This window comes from Natator depressus, chromosome 2 (genome assembly GCF_965152275.1).
Source record: "Natator depressus isolate rNatDep1 chromosome 2, rNatDep2.hap1, whole genome shotgun sequence".
NCBI lineage: Eukaryota > Metazoa > Chordata > Testudines > Cheloniidae > Natator > Natator depressus.
The window spans coordinates 181,752,691-181,773,390 of record NC_134235.1 but is presented as its reverse complement, the minus strand read 5'-3'; the positions used below and the strand labels follow the sequence as shown (position 1 = coordinate 181,773,390).

The 20,700-nt window shown below is 70.7% G+C and overlaps 15 non-coding genes across 15 annotated transcripts; all 15 read right to left on the bottom strand.

Moving 5' to 3' along the window:
- Positions 1-891: 891 nt before the first annotated feature.
- On the bottom strand, positions 892-1,010 carry LOC141983633 (5S ribosomal RNA). Its single transcript, XR_012638470.1, has one exon. It is a non-coding gene; the product is annotated as a 5S ribosomal RNA (ribosomal RNA).
- A 1,211-nt stretch (positions 1,011-2,221) lies between these two features.
- Positions 2,222-2,340, bottom strand: LOC141983619 (5S ribosomal RNA). The gene has a single exon (XR_012638456.1). It is a non-coding gene; the product is annotated as a 5S ribosomal RNA (ribosomal RNA).
- Positions 2,341-3,569: 1,229 nt separating this feature from the next.
- Positions 3,570-3,688, bottom strand: LOC141983631 (5S ribosomal RNA). Its single transcript, XR_012638468.1, has one exon. It is a non-coding gene; the product is annotated as a 5S ribosomal RNA (ribosomal RNA).
- Positions 3,689-4,913: 1,225 nt separating this feature from the next.
- LOC141983637 (5S ribosomal RNA) lies at positions 4,914-5,033 on the bottom strand. Its single transcript, XR_012638474.1, has one exon. It is a non-coding gene; the product is annotated as a 5S ribosomal RNA (ribosomal RNA).
- A 1,213-nt stretch (positions 5,034-6,246) lies between these two features.
- Positions 6,247-6,365, bottom strand: LOC141983630 (5S ribosomal RNA). The gene has a single exon (XR_012638467.1). It is a non-coding gene; the product is annotated as a 5S ribosomal RNA (ribosomal RNA).
- A 1,209-nt stretch (positions 6,366-7,574) lies between these two features.
- LOC141983603 (5S ribosomal RNA) lies at positions 7,575-7,693 on the bottom strand. The gene has a single exon (XR_012638441.1). It is a non-coding gene; the product is annotated as a 5S ribosomal RNA (ribosomal RNA).
- A 1,200-nt stretch (positions 7,694-8,893) lies between these two features.
- LOC141983636 (5S ribosomal RNA) lies at positions 8,894-9,012 on the bottom strand. Its single transcript, XR_012638473.1, has one exon. It is a non-coding gene; the product is annotated as a 5S ribosomal RNA (ribosomal RNA).
- A 1,209-nt stretch (positions 9,013-10,221) lies between these two features.
- LOC141983634 (5S ribosomal RNA) lies at positions 10,222-10,340 on the bottom strand. The gene has a single exon (XR_012638471.1). It is a non-coding gene; the product is annotated as a 5S ribosomal RNA (ribosomal RNA).
- A 1,211-nt stretch (positions 10,341-11,551) lies between these two features.
- On the bottom strand, positions 11,552-11,670 carry LOC141983629 (5S ribosomal RNA). The gene has a single exon (XR_012638466.1). It is a non-coding gene; the product is annotated as a 5S ribosomal RNA (ribosomal RNA).
- Positions 11,671-12,882: 1,212 nt separating this feature from the next.
- On the bottom strand, positions 12,883-13,001 carry LOC141983628 (5S ribosomal RNA). The gene has a single exon (XR_012638465.1). It is a non-coding gene; the product is annotated as a 5S ribosomal RNA (ribosomal RNA).
- A 1,212-nt stretch (positions 13,002-14,213) lies between these two features.
- Positions 14,214-14,332, bottom strand: LOC141983627 (5S ribosomal RNA). Its single transcript, XR_012638464.1, has one exon. It is a non-coding gene; the product is annotated as a 5S ribosomal RNA (ribosomal RNA).
- A 1,212-nt stretch (positions 14,333-15,544) lies between these two features.
- Positions 15,545-15,663, bottom strand: LOC141983618 (5S ribosomal RNA). Its single transcript, XR_012638455.1, has one exon. It is a non-coding gene; the product is annotated as a 5S ribosomal RNA (ribosomal RNA).
- Positions 15,664-16,867: 1,204 nt separating this feature from the next.
- On the bottom strand, positions 16,868-16,986 carry LOC141983520 (5S ribosomal RNA). The gene has a single exon (XR_012638373.1). It is a non-coding gene; the product is annotated as a 5S ribosomal RNA (ribosomal RNA).
- Positions 16,987-18,188: 1,202 nt separating this feature from the next.
- LOC141983626 (5S ribosomal RNA) lies at positions 18,189-18,307 on the bottom strand. The gene has a single exon (XR_012638463.1). It is a non-coding gene; the product is annotated as a 5S ribosomal RNA (ribosomal RNA).
- Positions 18,308-19,519: 1,212 nt separating this feature from the next.
- Positions 19,520-19,638, bottom strand: LOC141983623 (5S ribosomal RNA). Its single transcript, XR_012638460.1, has one exon. It is a non-coding gene; the product is annotated as a 5S ribosomal RNA (ribosomal RNA).
- Between the last annotated feature and the right edge of the window lie 1,062 nt (positions 19,639-20,700).

Genomic DNA, 20,700 nt, shown 5'->3' with positions numbered 1-20,700 from the left:
CACAAACTGCACGCACGCACACGCACACACCCCCGACACAAAACCCCCAGGGGAAACGCAACCGCCCAGGACGGGGCTGCCGCCCGCACGCCCGCTCCCGCGCCTCACCAACACGCACCCCGCAGGGGCAGCTCCCACGCAACCCGCTCGGCTTTGCTCACAGCTCCCGGTGCTCGCCACACCTCTCGCGCCTCCCTGGGGACGCCCTCCCGCACTTGGCCTGCCTTTTGCTCCCTCCGGGAAACCCGGGACGCGCCCCCCGGAGGCCTCGCCCTGCCCCGTCTCCCGCTTCGCACGGCCCCGGGGGAGGCAGGATGGGCCACCGCCTCCTCCTCAGGGAGACCAGCCCAGAGGCGACCAGCACCCACCTTCCCCACTTACCGGCCCCGAGCCCAGGCAGGGACTGCTCCAGGCCCGCAGGCAGCCTTCCCGCCCAAAAGGGCAGCGGCTGCCTCTCTCCCCTCACTTTGAAAAGGGCCAGCTGCCAAGGAGGCAGGCTGGCAAAGGGCTTCCCTCAACCAGCCACCCCAAAGGCCCGGGCTGCGCCGCACGGCAAGGCTTCTGGCTTTCCTTTCTCCCAGCCTCCAGCGGCGGAGCCGAAGCGGCGGGCAGGGAGCGCGAGGGCAGACAGGCCTCGGGGCGCCTGCCGCCGCTTCGGCCAGCTGGCCTCCCACACCTGCTGCCAAGGGGGCAAGAGCACCGGCTGGGAAGAAAAACAAAGACGCCACGGGGGCCCGGGCGCCCAAAGCCCTCGCCCTGGGCTGCGGCGGGCGAGGTGGCTACGGCCTGGGGAGACCTTTGCGGAAGCAAGCGAGGACCAGGCGGCAAAAGCCTGTGCCGGAGGCAGACCCGCAGCCGCCCAGCGGCAGGGAGCGTGGCGAGGGCGGCAAAAGCCTACAGCACCCAGTATTCCCAGGAGGTCTCCCATCCAAGTACTAACCAGGCCCGACGCTGCTAAGCTTCCGAGATCAGACGAGATCGGGCGTGTTCAGGGTGGTATGGCCATAGACGCTGCTGCCTGCCGCTTTGCCTGCCTTTAAGCGAGCCCGCAGACAGCGCCCTGCCTGCTCCATGCGGCCCGGTCCCTGCCCCCGCACCGGCTCCGCAACGCGCTCGCTCACTCGCTCGCTCGCTCGCTCACGCACGCACGCACGCACGCACTCACGCACCACCGGCCTCACACCCCAGCCTCCACACACCGAGGATCACGCCCCGCAGCACCATCCGCAGCCCCCGACCCCTGGCCCGCACGCACCGCGACCAAGCCTCCTCCCCACCCCCCACAAATACGCCCCCGCTCCCCTCTCACCACGCACCCGCTCCTCAGATGCCACCCTCACAAACTGCACGCACGCACACGCACACACCCCGACACAAAACCCCCCAGGGGAAACGCACCGCCCAGGACGGGGCTGCCGCCCGCACGCCCGCTCCCGCGCCTCACCAGCACGCACCCCGCAGGGGCAGCTCCCACGCAACCCGCTCGGCTTTGCTCACAGCTCCCGGTGCTCGCCACACCTCTCGCGCCTCCCTGGGGACGCCCTCCCCACTTGGCCTGCCTTTTGCTCCCTCCGGGAAACCCGGGACGCGCCCCCCGGAGGCCTCGCCCTGCCCCGTCTCCCGCTTCGCACGGCCCCGGGGGAGGCAGGATGGGCCACCGCCTCCTCCTCAGGGAGACCAGCCCAGAGGCGACCAGCACCCACCTTCCCACTTACCGGCCCCGAGCCCAGGCAGGGACTGCTCCAGGCCCGCAGGCAGCCTTCCCGCCCAAAAGGGCAGCGGCTGCCTCTCTCCCCTCACTTTGAAAAGGGCCAGCTGCCAAGGAGGCAGGCTGGCAAAGGGCTTCCCTCAACCAGCCACCCCAAAGCCCGGGCTGCGCCGCACGGCAAGGCTTCTGGCTTTCCTTTCTCCCAGCCTCCAGCGGCGGAGCCGAAGCGGCGGGCAGGGAGCGCGAGGGCAGACAGGCCTCGGGGCGCCTGCCGCCGCTTCGGCCAGCTGGCCTCCCACACCTGCTGCCAAGGGGGCAAGAGCACCGGCTGGGAAGAAAACAAAGACGCCACGGGGCCGGGCGCCCAAAGCCCTCGCCCTGGGCTGCGGCGGGCGAGGTGGCTACGGCCTGGGAGACCTTTGCGGAAGCAAGCGAGGACCAGGCGGCAAAAGCCTGTGCCGGAGGGAGACCCGCAGCCGCCCAGCGGCAGGGAGCGTGGCGAGGGCCGGCAAAAGCCTACAGCACCCAGTATTCCCAGGAGGTCTCCCATCCAAGTACTAACCAGGCCCGACCCTGCTTAGCTTCCGAGATCAGACAAGATCGGGCGTGTTCAGGGTGGTATGGCCGTAGACGCTGCTGCCTGCCGCTTTGCCTGCCTTTAAGCGAGCCCGCAGACAGCGCCCTGCCTGCTCCACGCGGGCCCGGTCCCTGCCCCCGCACCGGCTCCGCAACGCGCTCGCTCGCTCGCTCGCTCGCTCGCTCGCTCGCTCACGCACGCACGCTCGCTCGCTCACGCACGCACTCACGCACCACCGGCCTCACACCCCAGCCTCCACACACCGAGGATCACGCCCCGCAGCACCATCCGCAGCCCCCGACCCCTGGCCGCACGCACCGCGACCAAGCCTCCTCCCCACCCCCCACAAATACGCCCCCGCTCCCCTCTCACCACGCACCCGCTCCTCAGATGCCACCCTCACAAACTGCACGCACGCACACGCACACACCCCAACACAAAACCCCCCAGGGGAAACGCACCGCCCAGGACGGGGCTGCCGCCCGCACGCCCGCTCCCGCGCCTCACCAGCACGCACCCCGCAGGGGCAGCTCCCACGCAACCCGCTCGGCTTTGCTCACAGCTCCCGGTGCTCGCCACACCTCTCGCGCCTCCCTGGGGACGCCCTCCCGCACTTGGCCTGCCTTTTGCTCCCTCCGGGAAACCCGGGACGCGCCCCCGGAGGCCTCGCCCTGCCCCGTCTCCCGCTTCGCACGGCCCCGGGGGAGGCAGGATGGGCCACCGCCTCCTCCTCAGGGAGACCAGCCCAGAGGCGACCAGCACCCACCTTCCCACTTACCGGCCCCGAGCCCAGGCAGGGACTGCTCCAGGCCCGCAGGCAGCCTTCCCGCCCAAAAGGGCAGCGGCTGCCTCTCTCCCCTCACTTTGAAAAGGGCCAGCTGCCAAGGAGGCAGGCTGGCAAAGGGCTTCCCTCAACCAGCCACCCCAAAGGCCCGGGCTGCGCCGCACGGCAAGGCTTCTGGCTTTCCTTTCTCCCAGCCTCCAGCGGCGGAGCCGAAGCGGCGGGCAGGGAGCGCGAGGGCAGACAGGCCTCGGGGCGCCTGCCGCCGCTTCGGCCAGCTGGCCTCCCACACCTGCTGCCAAGGGGCAAGAGCACCGGCTGGGAAGAAAAACAAAGACGCCACGGGGCCGGGCGCCCAAAGCCCTCGCCCTGGGCTGCGGCGGGCGAGGTGGCTACGGCCTGGGAGACCTTTGCGGAAGCAAGCGAGGACCAGGCGGCAAAGCCTGTGCCGGAGGGAGACCCGCAGCCGCCCAGCGGCAGGGAGCGTGGCGAGGGCCGGCAAAAGCCTACAGAACCCAGTATTCCCAGGAGGTCTCCCATCCAAGTACTAACCAGGCCCGACCCTGCTTAGCTTCCGAGGTCAGACGAGATCGGGCGTGTTCAGGGTGGTATGGCCGTAGATGCTGCTGCCTGCCGCTTTGCCTGCCTTTAAGCGAGCCCGCAGACAGCGCCCTGCCTGCTCCACGCGCCCGGTCCCTGCCCCCGCACCGGCTCCGCAACGCGCTCGCTCGCTTGCTCGCTCGCTCGCTCGCTCACGCACGCACGCTCGCTCGCTCACGCACGCACTCACGCACCACCCGCCTCACACCCCAGCCTCCACACACCGAGGATCACGCCCCGCAGCACCATCCGCAGCCCCCGACCCCTGGCCCGCACGCACCGCGACCAAGCCTCCTCCCCACCCCCCACAAATACGCCCCCGCTCCCCTCTCACCACGCACCCGCTCCTCAGATGCCACCCTCACAAACTGCACGCACGCACACGCACACACCCCGACACAAAACCCCCCAGGGGAAACGCACCGCCCAGGACGGGGCTGCCGCCCGCACGCCCGCTCCCGCGCCTCACCAGCACGCACCCCGCAGGGGCAGCTCCCACGCAACCCGCTCGGCTTTGCTCACAGCTCCCGGTGCTCGCCACACCTCTCGCGCCTCCCTGGGGACGCCCTCCCGCACTTGGCCTGCCTTTTGCTCCCTCCGGGAAACCCGGGACGCGCCCCCCGGAGGCCTCGCGCTGCCCCGTCTCCCGCTTCGCACGGCCCCGGGGGAGGCAGGATGGGCCACCGCCTCCTCCTCAGGGAGACCAGCCCAGAGGCGACCAGCACCCACCTTCCCACTTACCGGCCCCGAGCCCAGGCAGGGACTGCTCCAGGCCCGCAGGCAGCCTTCCCGCACAAAAGGGCAGCGGCTGCCTCTCTCCCCTCACTTTGAAAAGGGCCAGCTGCCAAGGAGGCAGGCTGGCAAAGGGCTTCCCTCAACCAGCCACCCCAAAGGCCCGGGCTGCGCCGCACGGCAAGGCTTCTGGCTTTCCTTTCTCCCAGCCTCCAGCGGCGGAGCCGAAGCGGCGGGCAGGGAGCGCGAGGGCAGACAGGCCTCGGGGCGCCTGCCGCCGCTTCGGCCAGCTGGCCTCCCACACCTGCTGCCAAGGGGCAAGAGCACCGGCTGGGAAGAAAAACAAAGACGCCACGGGGCCGGGCGCCCAAAGCCCTCGCCCTGGGCTGCGGCGGGCGAGGTGGCTACGGCCTGGGAGACCTTTGCGGAAGCAAGCGAGGACCAGGCGGCAAAGCCTGTGCCGGAGGGAGACCCGCAGCCGCCCAGCGGCAGGGAGCGTGGCGAGGGCCGGCAAAAGCCTACAGCACCCAGTATTCCCAGGAGGAATCCCATCCAAGTACTAACCAGGCCCGACCCTGCTTAGCTTCCGAGATCAGACAAGATCGGGCGTGTTCAGGGTGGTATGGACCGTAGACGCTGCTGCCTGCCGCTTTGCCTGCCTTTAAGCGAGCCCGCAGACAGCGCCCTGCCTGCTCCACGCGGCCCGGTCCCTGCCCCCGCACCGGCTCCGCAACGCGCTCACTCGCTCGCTCACGCACGCACGCTCGCTCGCTCACGCACGCACTCACGCACCACCGGCCTCACACCCCAGCCTCCACACACCGAGGATCACGCCCCGCAGCACCATCCGCAGCCCCCGACCCCTGGCCCGCACGCACCGCGACCAAGCCTCCTCCCCACCCCCCACAAATACGCCCCCGCTCCCCTCTCACCACGCACCCGCTCCTCAGATGCCACCCTCACAAACTGCACGCACGCACACGCACACACCCCGACACAAAACCCCCCAGGGGAAACGCACCGCCCAGGACGGGGCTGCCGCCCGCACGCCCGCTCCCGCGCCTCACCAGCACGCACCCCGCAGGGGCAGCTCCCACGCACCCGCTCGGCTTTGCTCACAGCTCCCGGTGCTCGCCACACCTCTCGCGCCTCCCTGGGGACGCCCTCCCGCACTTGGCCTGCCTTTTGCTCCCTCCGGGAAACCCGGGACGCGCCCCCCGGAGGCCTCGCCCTGCCCCGTCTCCCGCTTCGCACGGCCCCGGGGGAGGCAGGATGGGCCACCGCCTCCTCCTCAGGGAGACCAGCCCAGAGGCGACCAGCACCCACCTTCCCACTTACCGGCCCCGAGCCCAGGCAGGGACTGCTCCAGGCCCGCAGGCAGCCTTCCCCCGCCCAAAGGGCAGCGGCTGCCTCTCTCCCCTCACTTTGAAAAGGGCCAGCTGCCAAGGAGGCAGGCTGGCAAAGGGCTTCCCTCAACCAGCCACCCCAAAGGCCCGGGCTGCGCCGCACGGCAAGGCTTCTGGCTTTCCTTTCTCCCAGCCTCCAGCGGCGGAGCCGAAGCGGCGGGCAGGGAGCGCGAGGGCAGACAGGCCTCGGGGGCGCCTGCCGCCGCTTCGGCCAGCTGGCCTCCCACACCTGCTGCCAAGGGGGCAAGAGCACCGGCTGGGAAGAGAAACAAAGACGCCACGGGGCCGGGCGCCCAAAGCCCTCGCCCTGGGCTGCGGCGGGCGAGGTGGCTACGGCCTGGGAGACCTTTGCGGAAGCAAGCGAGGACCAGGCGGCAAAAGCCTGTGCCGGAGGGAGACCCGCAGCCGCCCAGCAGCAGGGAGCGTGGCGAGGGCCGGCAAAAGCCTACAGCACCCAGTATTCCCAGGAGGAATCCCATCCAAGTACTAACCAGGCCCGACCCTGCTTAGCTTCCGAGATCAGACAAGATCGGGCGTGTTCAGGGTGGTATGGCCGTAGACGCTGCTGCCTGCCGCTTTGCCTGCCTTTAAGCGAGCCCGCAGACAGCGCCCTGCCTGCTCCACGCGGCCCGGTCCCTGCCCCGCACCGGCTCCGCAACGCGCTCACTCGCTCGCTCACGCACGCACGCTCGCGCGCTCACGCACGCACTCACGCACCACCGGCCTCACACCCCAGCCTCCACACACCGAGGATCACGCCCCGCAGCACCATCCGCAGCCCCCGACCCCTGGCCCGCACGCACCGCGACCAAGCCTCCTCCCCACCCCCCACAAATACGCCCCCGCTCCCCTCTCACCACGCACCCGCTCCTCAGATGCCACCCTCACAAACTGCACGCACGCACACGCACACACCCCGACACAAAACCCCCAGGGGAAACGCACCGCCCAGGACGGGGCTGCCGCCCGCACGCCCGCTCCCGCGCCTCACCAGCACGCACCCCGCAGGGGCAGCTCCCACGCAACCCGCTCGGCTTTGCTCACAGCTCCCGGTGCTCGCCACACCTCTCGCGCCTCCCTGGGGACGCCCTCCCGCACTTGGCCTGCCTTTTGCTCCCTCCGGGAAACCCGGGACGCGCCCCCCGGAGGCCTCGCCCTGCCCCGTCTCCCGCTTCGCACGGCCCCGGGGGAGGCAGGATGGGCACCGCCTCCTCCTCAGGGAGACCAGCCCAGAGGCGACCAGCACCCACCTTCCCACTTACCGGCCCCGAGCCCAGGCAGGGACTGCTCCAGGCCCGCAGGCAGCCTTCCCGCACAAAAGGGCAGCGGCTGCCTCTCTCCCCTCACTTTGAAAAGGGCCAGCTGCCAAGGAGGCAGGCTGGCAAAGGGCTTCCCTCAACCAGCCACCCCAAAGGCCCGGGCTGCGCCGCACGGCAAGGCTTCTGGCTTTCCTTTCTCCCAGCCTCCAGCGGCGGAGCCGAAGCGGCGGGCAGGGAGCGCGAGGGCAGACAGGCCTCGGGGCGCCTGCCGCCGCTTCGGCCAGCTGGCCTCCCACACCTGCTGCCAAGGGGGCAAGAGCACCGGCTGGGAAGAGAAACAAAGACACCACGGGGCCGGGCGCCCAAAGCCCTCGCCCTGGGCTGCGGCGGGCGAGGTGGCTACGGCCTGGGAGACCTTTGCGGAAGCAAGCGAGGACCAGGCGGCAAAAGCCTGTGCCGGAGGGAGACCCGCAGCCGCCCAGCAGCAGGGAGCGTGGTGAGGGCCGGCAAAAGCCTACAGCACCCAGTATTCCCAGGAGGTTTCCCATCCAAGTACTAACCAGGCCCGACCCTGCTTAGCTTCCGAGATCAGACGAGATCGGGCGTGTTCAGGGTGGTATGGCCGTAGACGCTGCTTCCCGCCGCTTTGCCTGCCTTTAAGCGAGCCCGCAGACAGCGCCCTGCCTGCTCCACGCGGCCCGGTCCCTGCCCCCGCACCGGCTCCGCAACGCGCTCGCTCGCGCACGCACGCTCACTCGCTCACGCACGCACTCACGCACCACCGGCCTCACACCCCAGCCTCCACACACCGAGGATCACGCCCCGCAGCACCATCCGCAGCCCCCGACCCCTGGCCCGCACGCACCGCGACCAAGCCTCCTCCCCACCCCCCACAAATACGCCCCCGCTCCCCTCTCACCACGCACCCGCTCCTCAGATGCCACCCTCACAACTGCACGCACGCACACGCACACACCCCGACACAAAACCCCCCAGGGGAAACGCACCGCCCAGGACGGGGCTGCCGCCCGCACGCCCGCTCCCGCGCCTCACCAGCACGCACCCCGCAGGGGCAGCTCCCACGCAACCCGCTCGGCTTTGCTCACAGCTCCCGGTGCTCGCCACACCTCTCGCGCCTCCCTGGGGACGCCCTCCCGCACTTGGCCTGCCTTTTGCTCCCTCCGGGAAACCCGGGACGCGCCCCCCGGAGGCCTCGCCCTGCCCCGTCTCCCGCTTCGCACGGCCCGGGGGAGGCAGGATGGGCCACCGCCTCCTCCTCAGGGAGACCAGCCCAGAGGCGACCAGCACCCACCTTCCCACTTACCGGCCCCGAGCCCAGGCAGGGACTGCTCCAGGCCCGCAGGCAGCCTTCCCGCCCAAAAGGGCAGCGGCTGCCTCTCTCCCCTCACTTTGAAAACGGCCAGCTGCCAAGGAGGCAGGCTGGCAAAGGGCTTCCCTCAACCAGCCACCCCAAAGGCCCGGCTGCGCCGCACGGCAAGGCTTCTGGCTTTCCTTTCTCCCAGCCTCCAGCGCGGAGCCGAAGCGGCGGGCAGGGAGCGCGAGGGCAGACAGGCCTCGGGGCGCCTGCCGCCGCTTCGGCCAGCTGGCCTCCCACACCTGCTGCCAAGGGGGCAAGAGCACCGGCTGGGAAGAGAAACAAAGACGCCACGGGGCCGGGCGCCCAAAGCCCTCGCCCTGGGCTGCGGCGGGCGAGGTGGCTACGGCCTGGGAGACCCTTTGCGGAAGCAAGCGAGGACCAGGCGGCAAAAGCCTGTGCCGGAGGGAGACCCGCAGCCGCCCAGCGGCAGGGAGCGTGGCGAGGGCCGCAAAAGCCTACAGCACCCAGTATTCCCAGGAGGAATCCCATCCAAGTACTACCAGGCCCGACCCTGCTTAGCTTCCGAGATCAGGACAAGATCGGGCGTGTTCAGGGTGGTATGGCCGTAGACGCTGCTGCCTGCCGCTTTGCCTGCCTTTAAGCGAGCCCGCAGACAGCGCCCTGCCTGCTCCACGCGGCCCGGTCCCTGCCCCCGCACCGGCTCCGCAACGCGCTCACTCGCTCGCTCACGCACGCACGCTCGCTCGCTCACGCACGCACTCACGCACCACCGGCCTCACACCCCAGCCTCCACACACCGAGGATCACGCCCCGCAGCACCATCCGCAGCCCCCGACCCCTGGCCCGCACGCACCGCGACCAAGCCTCCTCCCCACCCCCCACAAATACGCCCCCGCTCCCCTCTCACCACGCACCCGCTCCTCAGATGCCACCCTCACAAACTGCACGCACGCACACGCACACACCCCGACACAAAACCCCCCAGGGGAAACGCACCGCCCAGGACGGGGCTGCCGCCCGCACGCCCGCTCCCGCGCCTCACCAGCACGCACCCCGCAGGGGCAGCTCCCACGCAACCCGCTCGGCTTTGCTCACAGCTCCCGGTGCTCGCCACACCTCTCGCGCCTCCCTGGGGACGCCCTCCCGCACTTGGCCTGCCTTTTGCTCCCTCCGGGAAACCCGGGACGCGCCCCCCGGAGGCCTCGCCCTGCCCCGTCTCCCGCTTCGCACGGCCCCGGGGGAGGCAGGATGGGCCACCGCCTCCTCCTCAGGGAGACCAGCCCAGAGGCGACCAGCACCCACCTTCCCACTTACCGGCCCCGAGCCCAGGCAGGGACTGCTCCAGGCCGCAGCAGCCTTCCCGCCCAAAAGGGCAGCGGCTGCCTCTCTCCCTCACTTTGAAAAGGGCCAGCTGCCAAGGAGGCAGGCTGGCAAAGGGCTTCCCTCAACCAGCCACCCCAAAGGCCCGGGCTGCGCCGCACGGCAAGGCTTCTGGCTTTCCTTTCTCCCAGCCCTCCAGCGGCGGAGCCGAAGCGGCGGGCAGGGAGCGCGAGGGCAGACAGGCCTCGGGGCGCCTGCCGCCGCTTCGGCCAGCTGGCCTCCCACACCTGCTGCCAAGGGGGCAAGAGCACCGGCTGGGAAGAGAAACAAAGACGCCACGGGGCCGGGCGCCCAAAGCCCTCGCCCTGGGCTGCGGCGGGCGAGGTGGCTACGGCCTGGGAGACCTTTGCGGAAGCAAGCGAGGACCAGGCGGCAAAAGCCTGTGCGAGGGAGACCCGCAGCCGCCCAGCGGCAGGGGAGCGTGGCGAGGGCCGGCAAAAGCCTACAGCACCCAGTATTCCCAGGAGGAATACCATCCAAGTACTAACCAGGCCCGACCCTGCTTAGCTTCCGAGATCAGACAAGATCGGGCGTGTTCAGGGTGGTATGGCCGTAGACGCTGCTGCCTGCCGCTTGCCTGCCTTTAAGCGAGCCCGCAGACAGCGCCCTGCCTGCTCCACGCGGCCCGGTCCCTGCCCCCGCACCGGCTCCGCAACGCGCTCACTCGCTCGCTCACGCACGCACGCTCGCGCGCTCACGCACGCACTCACGCACCACCGGCCTCACACCCCAGCCTCCACACACCGAGGATCACGCCCCGCAGCACCATCCGCAGCCCCCGACCCCTGGCCCGCACGCACCGCGACCAAGCCTCCTCCCCACCCCCCACAAATACGCCCCCGCTCCCCTCTCACCACGCACCCGCTCCTCAGATGCCACCCTCACAAACTGCACGCACGCACACGCACACACCCCGACACAAAACCCCCCAGGGGAAACGCACCGCCCAGGACGGGGCTGCCGCCCGCACGCCCGCTCCCGCGCCTCACCAGCACGCACCCCGCAGGGGCAGCTCCCACGCAACCCGCTCGGCTTTGCTCACAGCTCCCGGTGCTCGCCACACCTCTCGCGCCTCCCTGGGGACGCCCTCCCGCACTTGGCCTGCCTTTTGCTCCCTCCGGGAAACCCGGGACGCGCCCCCCGGAGGCCTCGCCCTGCCCCGTCTCCCGCTTCGCACGGCCCCGGGGGAGGCAGGATGGGCCACCGCCTCCTCCTCAGGGAGACCAGCCCAGAGGCGACCAGCACCCACCTTCCCACTTACCGGCCCCGAGCCCAGGCAGGGACTGCTCCAGGCCCGCAGGCAGCCTTCCCGCCCAAAAGGGCAGCGGCTGCCTCTCTCCCCTCACTTTGAAAAGGGCCAGCTGCCAAGGAGGCAGGCTGGCAAAGGGCTTCCCTCAACCAGCCACCCCAAAGGCCCGGGCTGCGCCGCACGGCAAGGCTTCTGGCTTTCCTTTCTCCCAGCCTCCAGCGGCGGAGCCGAAGCGGCGGGCAGGGAGCGCGAGGGCAGACAGGCCTCGGGGCGCCTGCCGCCGCTTCGGCCAGCTGGCCTCCCACACCTGCTGCCAAGGGGGCAAGAGCACCGGCTGGGAAGAGAAACAAAGACGCCACGGGGCCGGGCGCCCAAAGCCCTCGCCCTGGGCTGCGGCGGGCGAGGTGGCTACGGCCTGGGAGACCTTTGCGGAAGCAAGCGAGGACCAGGCGGCAAAAGCCTGTGCCGGAGGGAGACCCGCAGCCGCCCAGCGGCAGGGAGCGTGGTGAGGGCCGGCAAAAGCCTACAGCACCCAGTATTCCCAGGAGGAATCCCATCCAAGTACTAACCAGGCCCGACCCTGCTTAGCTTCCGAGATCAGACAAGATCGGGCGTGTTCAGGGTGGTATGGCCGTAGACGCTGCTGCCTGCCGCTTTGCCTGCCTTTAAGCGAGCCCGCAGACAGCGCCCTGCCTGCTCCACGCGGCCCGGTCCCTGCCCCCGCACCGGCTCCGCAACGCGCTCACTCGCTCGCTCACGCACGCACGCTCGCTCGCTCACGCACGCACTCACGCACCACCGGCCTCACACCCCAGCCTCCACACACCGAGGATCACGCCCCGCAGCACCATCCGCAGCCCCCGACCCCTGGCCCGCACGCACCGCGACCAAGCCTCCTCCCCACCCCCCACAAATACGCCCCCGCTCCCCTCTCACCACGCACCCGCTCCTCAGATGCCACCCTCACAAACTGCACGCACGCACACGCACACACCCCGACACAAAACCCCCCAGGGGAAACGCACCGCCCAGGACGGGGCTGCCGCCCGCACGCCCGCTCCCGCGCCTCACCAGCACGCACCCCGCAGGGGCAGCTCCCACGCAACCCGCTCGGCTTTGCTCACAGCTCCCGGTGCTCGCCACACCTCTCGCGCCTCCCTGGGGACGCCCTCCCGCACTTGGCCTGCCTTTTGCTCCCTCCGGGAAACCCGGGACGCGCCCCCCGGAGGCCTCGCCCTGCCCCGTCTCCCGCTTCGCACGGCCCCGGGGGAGGCAGGATGGGCCACCGCCTCCTCCTCAGGGAGACCAGCCCAGAGGCGACCAGCACCCACCTTCCCACTTACCGGCCCCGAGCCCAGGCAGGGACTGCTCCAGGCCCGCAGGCAGCCTTCCCGCCCAAAAGGGCAGCGGCTGCCTCTCTCCCCTCACTTTGAAAAGGGCCAGCTGCCAAGGAGGCAGGCTGGCAAAGGGCTTCCCTCAACCAGCCACCCCAAAGGCCCGGGCTGCGCCGCACGGCAAGGCTTCTGGCTTTCCTTTCTCCCAGCCTCCAGCGGCGGAGCCGAAGCGGCGGGCAGGGAGCGCGAGGGCAGACAGGCCTCGGGGCGCCTGCCGCCGCTTCGGCCAGCTGGCCTCCCACACCTGCTGCCAAGGGGGCAAGAGCACCGGCTGGGAAGAGAAACAAAGACGCCACGGGGCCGGGCGCCCAAAGCCCTCGCCCTGGGCTGCGGCGGGCGAGGTGGCTACGGCCTGGGAGACCTTTGCGGAAGCAAGCGAGGACCAGGCGGCAAAAGCCTGTGCCGGAGGGAGACCCGCAGCCGCCCAGCGGCAGGGAGCGTGGCGAGGGCCGGCAAAAGCCTACAGCACCCAGTATTCCCAGGAGGAATCCCATCCAAGTACTAACCAGGCCCGACCCTGCTTAGCTTCCGAGATCAGACAAGATCGGGCGTGTTCAGGGTGGTATGGCCGTAGACGCTGCTGCCGGCCGCTTTGCCTGCCTTTAAGCGAGCCCGCAGACAGCGCCCTGCCTGCTCCACGCGGCCCGGTCCCTGCCCCCGCACCGGCTCCGCAACGCGCTCACTCGCTCGCTCACGCACGCACGCTCGCTCGCTCACGCACGCACTCACGCACCACCGGCCTCACACCCCAGCCTCCACACACCGAGGATCACGCCCCGCAGCACCATCCGCAGCCCCCGACCCCTGGCCCGCACGCACCGCGACCAAGCCTCCTCCCCACCCCCCACAAATACGCCCCCGCTCCCCTCTCACCACGCACCCGCTCCTCAGATGCCACCCTCACAAACTGCACGCACGCACACGCACACACCCCGACACAAAACCCCCCAGGGGAAACGCACCGCCCAGGACGGGGCTGCCGCCCGCACGCCCGCTCCCGCGCCTCACCAGCACGCACCCCGCAGGGGCAGCTCCCACGCAACCCGCTCGGCTTTGCTCACAGCTCCCGGTGCTCGCCACACCTCTCGCGCCTCCCTGGGGACGCCCTCCCGCACTTGGCCTGCCTTTTGCTCCCTCCGGGAAACCCGGGACGCGCCCCCCGGAGGCCTCGCCCTGCCCCGTCTCCCGCTTCGCACGGCCCCGGGGGAGGCAGGATGGGCCACCGCCTCCTCCTCAGGGAGACCAGCCCAGAGGCGACCAGCACCCACCTTCCCACTTACCGGCCCCGAGCCCAGGCAGGGACTGTTCCAGGCCCGCAGGCAGCCTTCCCGCCCAAAAGGGCAGCGGCTGCCTCTCTCCCCTCACTTTGAAAAGGGCCAGCTGCCAAGGAGGCAGGCTGGCAAAGGGCTTCCCTCAACCAGCCACCCCAAAGGCCCGGGCTGCGCCGCACGGCAAGGCTTCTGGCTTTCCTTTCTCCCAGCCTCCAGCGGCGGAGCCGAAGCGGCGGGCAGGGAGCGCGAGGGCAGACAGGCCTCGGGGCGCCTGCCGCCGCTTCGGCCAGCTGGCCTCCCACACCTGCTGCCAAGGGGGCAAGAGCACCGGCTGGGAAGAGAAACAAAGACGCCACGGGGCCGGGCGCCCAAAGCCCTCGCCCTGGGCTGCGGCGGGCGAGGTGGCTACGGCCTGGGAGACCTTTGCGGAAGCAAGCGAGGACCAGGCGGCAAAAGCCTGTGCCGGAGGGAGACCCGCAGCCGCCCAGCAGCAGGGAGCGTGGCGAGGGCCGGCAAAAGCCTACAGCACCCAGTATTCCCAGGAGGAATCCCATCCAAGTACTAACCAGGCCCGACCCTGCTTAGCTTCCGAGATCAGACAAGATCGGGCGTGTTCAGGGTGGTATGGCCGTAGACGCTGCTGCCTGCCGCTTTGCCTGCCTTTAAGCGAGCCCGCAGACAGCGCCCTGCCTGCTCCACGCGGCCCGGTCCCTGCCCCCGCACCGGCTCCGCAACGCGCTCACTCGCTCGCTCACGCACGCACGCTCGCGCGCTCACGCACGCACTCACGCACCACCGGCCTCACACCCCAGCCTCCACACACCGAGGATCACGCCCCGCAGCACCATCCGCAGCCCCCGACCCCTGGCCCGCACGCACCGCGACCAAGCCTCCTCCCCACCCCCCACAAATACGCCCCCGCTCCCCTCTCACCACGCACCCGCTCCTCAGATGCCACCCTCACAAACTGCACGCACGCACACGCACACACCCCGACACAAAACCCCCCAGGGGAAACGCACCGCCCAGGACGGGGCTGCCGCCCGCACGCCCGCTCCCGCGCCTCACCAGCACGCACCCCGCAGGGGCAGCTCCCACGCAACCCGCTCGGCTTTGCTCACAGCTCCCGGTGCTCGCCACACCTCTCGCGCCTCCCTGGGGACGCCCTCCCGCACTTGGCCTGCCTTTTGCTCCCTCCGGGAAACCCGGGACGCGCCCCCCGGAGGCCTCGCCCTGCCCCGTCTCCCGCTTCGCACGGCCCCGGGGGAGGCAGGATGGGCCACCGCCTCCTCCTCAGGGAGACCAGCCCAGAGGCGACCAGCACCCACCTTCCCACTTACCGGCCCCGAGCCCAGGCAGGGACTGCTCCAGGCCCGCAGGCAGCCTTCCCGCACAAAAGGGCAGCGGCTGCCTCTCTCCCCTCACTTTGAAAAGGGCCAGCTGCCAAGGAGGCAGGCTGGCAAAGGGCTTCCCTCAACCAGCCACCCCAAAGGCCCGGGCTGCGCCGCACGGCAAGGCTTCTGGCTTTCCTTTCTCCCAGCCTCCAGCGGCGGAGCCGAAGCGGCGGGCAGGGAGCGCGAGGGCAGACAGGCCTCGGGGCGCCTGCCGCCGCTTCGGCCAGCTGGCCTCCCACACCTGCTGCCAAGGGGGCAAGAGCACCGGCTGGGAAGAGAAACAAAGACACCACGGGGCCGGGCGCCCAAAGCCCTCGCCCTGGGCTGCGGCGGGCGAGGTGGCTACGGCCTGGGAGACCTTTGCGGAAGCAAGCGAGGACCAGGCGGCAAAAGCCTGTGCCGGAGGGAGACCCGCAGCCGCCCAGCAGCAGGGAGCGTGGTGAGGGCCGGCAAAAGCCTACAGCACCCAGTATTCCCAGGAGGTCTCCCATCCAAGTACTAACCAGGCCCGACCCTGCTTAGCTTCCGAGATCAGACAAGATCGGGCGTGTTCAGGGTGGTATGGCCGTAGACGCTGCTTCCCGCCGCTTTGCCTGCCTTTAAGCGAGCCCGCAGACAGCACCCTGCCTGCTCCACGCGGCCCGGTCCCTGCCCCCGCACCGGCTCCGCAACGCGCTCGCTCGCGCACGCACGCTCACTCGCTCACGCACGCACTCACGCACCACCGGCCTCACACCCCAGCCTCCACACACCGAGGATCACGCCCCGCAGCACCATCCGCAGCCCCCGACCCCTGGCCCGCACGCACCGCGACCAAGCCTCCTCCCCACCCCCCACAAATACGCCCCCGCTCCCCTCTCACCACGCACCCGCTCCTCAGATGCCACCCTCACAAACTGCACGCACGCACACGCACACACCCCGACACAAAACCCCCCAGGGGAAACGCACCGCCCAGGACGGGGCTGCCGCCCGCACGCCCGCTCCCGCGCCTCACCAGCACGCACCCCGCAGGGGCAGCTCCCACGCAACCCGCTCGGCTTTGCTCACAGCTCCCGGTGCTCGCCACACCTCTCGCGCCTCCCTGGGGACGCCCTCCCGCACTTGGCCTGCCTTTTGCTCCCTCCGGGAAACCCGGGACGCGCCCCCCGGAGGCCTCGCCCTGCCCCGTCTCCCGCTTCGCACGGCCCCGGGGGAGGCAGGATGGGCCACCGCCTCCTCCTCAGGGAGACCAGCCCAGAGGCGACCAGCACCCACCTTCCCACTTACCGGCCCCGAGCCCAGGCAGGGACTGCTCCAGGCCCGCAGGCAGCCTTCCCGCCCAAAAGGGCAGCGGCTGCCTCTCTCCCCTCACTTTGAAAACGGCCAGCTGCCAAGGAGGCAGGCTGGCAAAGGGCTTCCCTCAACCAGCCACCCCAAAGGCCCGGGCTGCGCCGCACGGCAAGGCTTCTGGCTTTCCTTTCTCCCAGCCTCCAGCGGCGGAGCCGAAGCGGCGGGCAGGGAGCGCGAGGGCAGACAGGCCTCGGGGCGCCTGCCGCCGCTTCGGCCAGCTGGCCTCCCACACCTGCTGCCAAGGGGGCAAGAGCACCGGCTGGGAAGAGAAACAAAGACGCCACGGGGCCGGGCGCCCAAAGCCCTCGCCCTGGGCTGCGGCGGGCGAGGTGGCTACGGCCTGGGAGACCTTTGCGGAAGCAAGCGAGGACCAGGCGGCAAAAGCCTGTGCCGGAGGGAGACCCGCAGCCGCCCAGCGGCAGGGAGCGTGGCGAGGGCCGGCAAAAGCCTACAGCACCCAGTATTCCCAGGAGGTCTCCCATCCAAGTACTAACCAGGCCCGACCCTGCTTAGCTTCCGAGATCAGACGAGATCGGGCGTGTTCAGGGTGGTATGGCCGTAGACGCTGCTGCCTGCCGCTTTGCCTGCCTTTAAGCGAGCCCGCAGACAGCGCCCTGCCTGCTCCACGCGGCCTGGTCCCTGCCCCCGCACCGGCTCCGCAACGCGCTCGCTCGCTCGCTCACGCGCTCACGCACGCACGCACTCACGCACCACCGGCCTCACACCCCAGCCTCCACACACCGAGGATCACGCCCCGCAGCACCATCCGCAGCCCCCGACCCCTGGCCCGCACGCACCGCGACCAAGCCTCCTCCCCACCCCCCACAAATACGCCCCCGCTCCCCTCTCACCACGCACCCGCTCCTCAGATGCCACCCTCACAAACTGCACGCACGCACACGCACACACCCCGACACAAAACCCCCCAGGGGAAACGCACCGCCCAGGACGGGGCTGCCGCCCGCACGCCCGCTCCCGCGCCTCACCAGCACGCACCCCGCAGGGGCAGCTCCCACGCAACCCGCTCGGCTTTGCTCACAGCTCCCGGTGCTCGCCACACCTCTCGCGCCTCCCTGGGGACGCCCTCCCGCACTTGGCCTGCCTTTTGCTCCCTCCGGGAAACCCGGGACGCGCCCCCCGGAGGCCTCGCCCTGCCCCGTCTCCCGCTTCGCACGGCCCCGGGGGAGGCAGGATGGGCCACCGCCTCCTCCTCAGGGAGACCAGCCCAGAGGCGACCAGCACCCACCTTCCCACTTACCGGCCCCGAGCCCAGGCAGGGACTGCTCCAGGCCCGCAGGCAGCCTTCCCGCCCAAAAGGGCAGCGGCTGCCTCTCTCCCCTCACTTTGAAAAGGGCCAGCTGCCAAGGAGGCAGGCTGGCAAAGGGCTTCCCTCAACCAGCCACCCCAAAGGCCCGGGCTGCGCCGCACGGCAAGGCTTCTGGCTTTCCTTTCTCCCAGCCTCCAGCGGCGGAGCCGAAGCGGCGGGCAGGGAGCGCGAGGGCAGACAGGCCTCGGGGCGCCTGCCGCCGCTTCGGCCAGCTGGCCTCCCACACCTGCTGCCAAGGGGGCAAGAGCACCGGCTGGGAAGAGAAACAAAGACGCCACGGGGCCGGGCGCCCAAAGCCCTCGCCCTGGGCTGCGGCGGGCGAGGTGGCTACGGCCTGGGAGACCTTTGCGGAAGCAAGCGAGGACCAGGCGGCAAAAGCCTGTGCCGGAGGGAGACCCGCAGCCGCCCAGCGGCAGGGAGCGTGGGGAGGGCCGGCAAAAGCCTACAGCACCCAGTATTCCCAGGAGGAATCCCATCCAAGTACTAACCAGGCCCGACCCTGCTTAGCTTCCGAGATCAGACAAGATCGGGCGTGTTCAGGGTGGTATGGCCGTAGACGCTGCTGCCTGCCGCTTTGCCTGCCTTTAAGCGAGCCCGCAGACAGCGCCCTGCCTGCTCCACGCGGCCCGGTCCCTGCCCCCGCACCGGCTCCGCAACGCGCTCACTCGCTCGCTCACGCACGCACGCTCGCTCGCTCACGCACGCACTCACGCACCACCGGCCTCACACCCCAGCCTCCACACACCGAGGATCACGCCCCGCAGCACCATCCGCAGCCCCCGACCCCTGGCCCGCACGCACCGCGACCAAGCCTCCTCCCCACCCCCCACAAATACGCCCCCGCTCCCCTCTCACCACGCACCCGCTCCTCAGATGCCACCCTCACAAACTGCACGCACGCACACGCACACACCCCGACACAAAACCCCCCAGGGGAAACGCACCGCCCAGGACGGGGCTGCCGCCCGCACGCCCGCTCCCGCGCCTCACCAGCACGCACCCCGCAGGGGCAGCTCCCACGCAACCCGCTCGGCTTTGCTCACAGCTCCCGGTGCTCGCCACACCTCTCGCGCCTCCCTGGGGACGCCCTCCCGCACTTGGCCTGCCTTTTGCTCCCTCCGGGAAACCCGGGACGCGCCCCCCGGAGGCCTCGCCCTGCCCCGTCTCCCGCTTCGCACGGCCCCGGGGGAGGCAGGATGGGCCACCGCCTCCTCCTCAGGGAGACCAGCCCAGAGGCGACCAGCACCCACCTTCCCACTTACCGGCCCCGAGCCCAGGCAGGGACTGCTCCAGGCCCGCAGGCAGCCTTCCCGCCCAAAAGGGCAGCGGCTGCCTCTCTCCCCTCACTTTGAAAAGGGCCAGCTGCCAAGGAGGCAGGCTGGCAAAGGGCTTCCCTCAACCAGCCACCCCAAAGGCCCGGGCTGCGCCGCACGGCAAGGCTTCTGGCTTTCCTTTCTCCCAGCCTCCAGCGGCGGAGCCGAAGCGGCGGGCAGGGAGCGCGAGGGCAGACAGGCCTCGGGGCGCCTGCCGCCGCTTCGGCCAGCTGGCCTCCCACACCTGCTGCCAAGGGGGCAAGAGCACCGGCTGGGAAGAGAAACAAAGACGCCACGGGGCCGGGCGCCCAAAGCCCTCGCCCTGGGCTGCGGCGGGCGAGGTGGCTACGGCCTGGGAGACCTTTGCGGAAGCAAGCGAGGACCAGGCGGCAAAAGCCTGTGCCGGAGGGAGACCCGCAGCCGCCCAGCGGCAGGGAGCGTGGCGAGGGCCGGCAAAAGCCTACAGCACCCAGTATTCCCAGGAGGAATCCCATCCAAGTACTAACCAGGCCCGACCCTGCTTAGCTTCCGAGATCAGACGAGATCGGGCGTGTTCAGGGTGGTATGGCCGTAGACGCTGCTGCCTGCCGCTTTGCCTGCCTTTAAGCGAGCCCGCAGACAGCGCCCTGCCTGCTCCACGCGGCCCGGTCCCTGCCCCCGCACCGGCTCCGCAACGCGCTCACTCGCTCGCTCACGCACGCACGCTCGCTCGCTCACGCACGCACTCACGCACCACCGGCCTCACACCCCAGCCTCCACACACCGAGGATCACGCCCCGCAGCACCATCCGCAGCCCCCGACCCCTGGCCCGCACGCACCGCGACCAAGCCTCCTCCCCACCCCCCACAAATACGCCCCCGCTCCCCTCTCACCACGCACCCGCTCCTCAGATGCCACCCTCACAAACTGCACGCACGCACACGCACACACCCCGACACAAAACCCCCCAGGGGAAACGCACCGCCCAGGACGGGGCTGCCGCCCGCACGCCCGCTCCCGCGCCTCACCAGCACGCACCCCGCAGGGGCAGCTCCCACGCAACCCGCTCGGCTTTGCTCACAGCTCCCGGTGCTCGCCACACCTCTCGCGCCTCCCTGGGGACGCCCTCCCGCACTTGGCCTGCCTTTTGCTCCCTCCGGGAAACCCGGGACGCGCCCCCCGGAGGCCTCGCCCTGCCCCGTCTCCCGCTTCGCACGGCCCCGGGGGAGGCAGGATGGGCCACCGCCTCCTCCTCAGGGAGACCAGCCCAGAGGCGACCAGCACCCACCTTCCCACTTACCGGCCCCGAGCCCAGGCAGGGACTGCTCCAGGCCCGCAGGCAGCCTTCCCGCCCAAAAGGGCAGCGGCTGCCTCTCTCCCCTCACTTTGAAAAGGGCCAGCTGCCAAGGAGGCAGCCTGGCAAAGGGCTTCCCTCAACCAGCCACCCCAAAGGCCCGGGCTGCGCCGCACGGCAAGGCTTCTGGCTTTCCTTTCTCCCAGCCTCCAGCGGCGGAGCCGAAGCGGCGGGCAGGGAGCGCGAGGGCAGACAGGCCTCGGGGCGCCTGCCGCCGCTTCGGCCAGCTGGCCTCCCACACCTGCTGCCAAGGGGGCAAGAGCACCGGCTGGGAAGAGAAACAAAGACGCCACGGGGCCGGGCG